This window comes from Lissotriton vulgaris, chromosome 1_1 (genome assembly GCF_964263255.1).
Source record: "Lissotriton vulgaris chromosome 1_1, aLisVul1.2, whole genome shotgun sequence".
NCBI classification, from domain to species: Eukaryota; Metazoa; Chordata; class Amphibia; order Caudata; family Salamandridae; genus Lissotriton; species Lissotriton vulgaris.
This window is the reverse complement of record NC_141685.1, coordinates 741,018,247-741,022,672: the sequence shown is the minus strand read 5'-3', so window position 1 is coordinate 741,022,672 and position 4,426 is coordinate 741,018,247. Positions and strand designations below refer to the sequence as shown.

The window sequence follows — 4,426 nt, the reverse complement described above, 5'->3', positions numbered from 1 at the left end:
AGTGGACTTTACATGCCCCCATTTCCCTCAACAAGCTATTGGTGGCTTAATTATTCAGATAGGAGCCGGGGGGAGGTTGGGGGGGGGGGGGGGCGAGGTAGGTTTACATGAGTCAATGCTTGTTACAGGGTTTATGTTCTAAAGATGGAAAGATCTGAGAATATGTTAAAATGGATGGGATTAGGGGGCAATTGACGATATTTTAGGGCAATAGGCGCTTTTAGCTATTGGATTTGATTTGCTGCTGCTGCTGATTTAAGAGCTCGATGAATTCTTGATTAAATGTTTGTTATATTTTAATTCCTGCAAATCCGATGATACTGATGAATTTTAGGATGCTAATGTATGTGATATATGGATTTCAATAACAAAAATATTTTTTTTAAAAAAAGGAATTTCCAACGCAGCACTCGCTCTGCGACGTATTTCTTCGCGAGTGGACCTGTGGCCTCCTGTAGGCCTGTACCACTTCTGCCTAGTGTGCTGAAGAAGATCAAGCGCAACCGGGCCTAAGTCATTCTTGTGGCTCTGGACTGGGCACGAAGAGTCTGGTACACTGAGCTCTTTAGCATGGTCATGGACCCTCCCATCACACTGACTGCTCTATAGGATCTTCTGTCGCAGCAACGGGGGACGGTCCTCCACCCGAACATGTCCAGCCTCCACCTCCTTGCGTGGAGATTGAGCGGCGGCAGTTGAAATGAAATGAAATTAAATGAAATGAAATAGGGATTTATAAAGCGCATGGCTGCCCTTGAGCGTCCCAGCGCTGATGTCAAAGGTAGTGGCAGAGGAGGAAAGATCAGGGAAAGAGCCAAGTTTTCAGACCCTTGCGGAACGTGAGATGGTTGGGTTCCGCTCGCAGGGTAAGGGGGAGAGAGTTCCACAGTTTGGGAGCGATAAAAGAGAAAAGACGACCTCCAGAGCGGGTCTTTTTGATCCTAGGTACATGTGCCAGATGGAGATGAGCGGAGCGCAGGTTTCTTTTAGTAACATGATGTCTGATAAGATGTTTGAGAATGGGTGGGCCGTTGTTGTGAAGGATTTTATGGGTCAAGCAGAGCGTTTTGAAGTTGACCGCTCCTGCACCGGGAGCCAGTGGAGAAGCCTTAGGGCTGGTTTTGCCGAGCTCCTACGGGTGGTGCCTGTTAGCAGCCTAGCTGCCGAGTTCTGTACGCCCTGAAATTTGGCAATTACTTTCTTTGGGGCGTCAAGATAAAGGGCATTACCGTAGTCGAGTCTGGATATTAAAAGACTCTGGATGATGAGTTTCCTAGTGTCTTGAGGAAGCAATGGCAGGATTTTGCGAGTAGTCCTGAGGATACCGTAGCATGCTCCGGCAGATTTCCTAGCTTGGGTTGTGAACGAGAGGTCCTGGTCTAGCCATAAGCCCAGACTTTTAATAGAAGGTTTAGGGTTCGGGGCTGGAACCATACAGGAAGGCCACAGAGAGTTTGGATTAAAATAGGCTGGGTTACCTGGTACCATGATCTCCGTTTTCTCGGCGTTGAGCCTAAGGTGGGATCGGTCCATCCAGCGTGAGATGTCGCACAGGTATGAATAGAGATTGTCGGGAGAACGGTCAGGTTGGTTGAGAGATACTACAAGCTGCGTGTCATCCGCATACGTCACTAGCTTGAGTCCATGAGGGGACACAATTTCCTGGAGGGGTGACATGTTGGCATTAAAAAGGGTAGGGCTCAAAGAAGAGCCCTGGGGAACGCCACAGGGTAAGGGATTTGAATGAGATTTAGAGGATCCCTCCCAAATTTAGAAGGATTGGTTGTGGAGGAAGGATTCCAACCAGGCTAGGGCCGGCCCTGAGATACCTAATGCCCTTAGCCTATGGATCAGGATGTGATGGTTCACGGTGTCGAACGCCGCGCTTAGATCCAGGAGGATCACTGCCACTGATCCTCCTGAGTCCAAGATTTTGCGCGTTTCTTCGATGACAGCCATTATGGCTGTCTCCGTGCCCTGACCTGGGCGAAAGGCCGTTTGGGAAGGGTGAAGGAGGTTGTTATTTTCAAGATAGATTGCGAGCTGCTTGTTGACAAATTTTTCAGCCGTTTTACTCACTATGGGCAAAAGGGAGATGGGGCAGTAATTACTCAGATCTATTGGGTCGAGATGTGGCTTCTTCAAAAGGGGCTTTACAATAGACTTTTTCCAGCCTGGGGGCACAATGCCTTGAGTAAGGGAAGTGTTTATGAGTTGGACCAAATGTGGAAGAATAGTTGGTGTGACTGATTTAAGGATGTGGCGGGGGGCCGGGTCACGTGGGGAACCACTTTTGATGGATGAAAAAATAGGGAGAAGGTTCTCTTCTGTGGCGGGAGAGAAGGCGTTCACACCGGAGCCGGGTTGCAACTGGGTGAGGGGCAAAGGATCGGGGGAAGTGTCGTTTGTGAGGGGAGGAAGAGATTTTAATATTTTTTGAATTTTTAAGTTGAAGAATTCAGCGAATTCATTACAACGGTCTTTAAACGGGTCGTCAGGTGGGGGAGGGTCTGGTGTCTTTAAAAGTTTATTGATTATGAGAAACGTTTCTTTGGCTGGGTTGGAGGAAGTTCTAATTTTTTCCTCGAAGAAGGCTGCTTGAGCGGATTTAAGAGCTTTTTTATAGATAAGGATTGCGCATCTATAGTCTTTCTTTTTTTGAGGGGTGGGTTCTTCTGTAAAAGTAGTTTTTATTCACAAAAGGAAATATTACACCCACTTCTAAAACATTTTTGTACAATTTGAAATACCAAAATCGAGTGTCTTCCCATTCGTAAGCAAAATATTTAAACTAAACCATATCATCATATAAAAAGTCATTTGGACTCTTGCAGAAAAAGAAAGGGGAGTGGGGAATCGAAAAAGAAATACCTTTTGTTTGAAACGTAGAGCAAACATACAACGAAATGCTGTGTTTTCATTGCAGTATTGGAGTTAGATAATTCCACACAGTGAACAAATCTCCATTAAACACTGTCAACACTTTGTGGAAAGTGTCCTTCTGCATGCGCATGGAAACTGCATCGATTTCAGCATGTGCGATCTAGAATCACAGCAATCCTGTGGCCTTAAAAGTCTCTTAGAGCGGGTCTGTTCCTTAATAGTCTCTTAGAAATGTCTAAAATCAACACCATCATCCTCAGACGCCGTAGTCAGCTGGAATTAAAAAGCAAGCTTCTTCATCAGTAGAAAAACACGGGAATCCACCTCAAAACCATGAAGATTGTTGGCATCACCCTGTAGCCTCATCAGCAGCCCACCATAGGAAACATACGCGGATAGGCGGGTGGCAGCTTCAGTTGATGTTTCATCACCTTCTATCCTGTACACCTTTCCATACATCACATATTCAAACTGATCAGCCCTGGATGGCCGGTCATCGATCAGGTTGTATTCCCCATCATCAAGAGTGCCATCTTCATAAAGAGTACTGGCAATAACTAGCCGAAACTTGTCACCAAGGTCCACTGGATATATTTGTATGTTCACATCCAAAATAAGGTCCATCTTAAATGACTCACTCTCACAATGTAGACGGGAAACTCGATCGAACTTCCTCCCTTCCGGGTCGATATCCTTCACATCAAAGATATCTTCAAACAATATCCCCACCATGGTTCCTTGCCGTTAGGGGTGGGTTCTTTCCTCCAAGCTCGTTCATGTTTTTTGCATCGTTTTTTTTGTAAGCGGAGCTCCTGGTTGAGCCATGGGGATCGCAGCTTACCCCTAGCGATGCGGACTGGGGTCTTGGGAAGGGTTAAGTTGAGGGCATTTTCAATCCAAGCAGAGAACTTGGTGTCTGCTGCGTGGATGAGGGAATCATAAGGTGGCTTAGAGCGTTCCAGGAGGTGCCTCCATTCCTCTGTATCCAATTTCGAAAAGCGACGCTCGAGACAGGAGGATGGTAATTTTGGCCGGTATGAAGCTGGCAAGTGCCAACTGAAGCAGATTAAAAAATGGTCTGTCCAAGGTAGAGGTGTCAGGTTTTGAATCTTTAAATTGGGGATGTTCGAGAATAGGGGGTCTAAGAGATGACCCATTTTATGAGTGGGTTGGTCACTAAGGAGGTGGAGTTGGTAAGCTGCGAGATCAAGTAGTAATTCTGAAGCTCCTTTACATTGACAGCTTTTGACTTTCCTCCCAAAGTCTGTAATGTCATCTTGGCAGCCAGGTGTCCCTCAACAAAGTCTGTATATGCCTGTACATGGAACAAGTTTGTGGCATGGTGCACAGCAAAGGCTGTGGATCCCTTTTCTGCCCCTCTTTCGGAGGTACTCTTGTTCATTATGTCTTTAGCCCAGCATTGCTCTGCTCTGGGCACTCTTAAAGGCTATCTTTCGGCCATATCTGCCTTTCTTCGCCTTCCTGGTAACCCTTCTCTTTTCAAGTCCCCTTTTGTGAATAGATTTCTAAAGGGCATTACTCA

The 4,426-nt window shown here is 46.2% G+C and overlaps 1 pseudogene across 1 annotated transcript; it reads right to left on the bottom strand.

The window, feature by feature from the left end:
- Window positions 1–2,676: 2,676 nt before the first annotated feature.
- Window positions 2,677–3,628, bottom strand: LOC147747748 (DNA-directed RNA polymerases I, II, and III subunit RPABC3 pseudogene; annotated as a pseudogene). The gene has a single exon (XR_015299689.1). The product of XR_015299689.1 is annotated as a DNA-directed RNA polymerases I, II, and III subunit RPABC3 pseudogene (transcript).
- Between the last annotated feature and the right edge of the window lie 798 nt (window positions 3,629–4,426).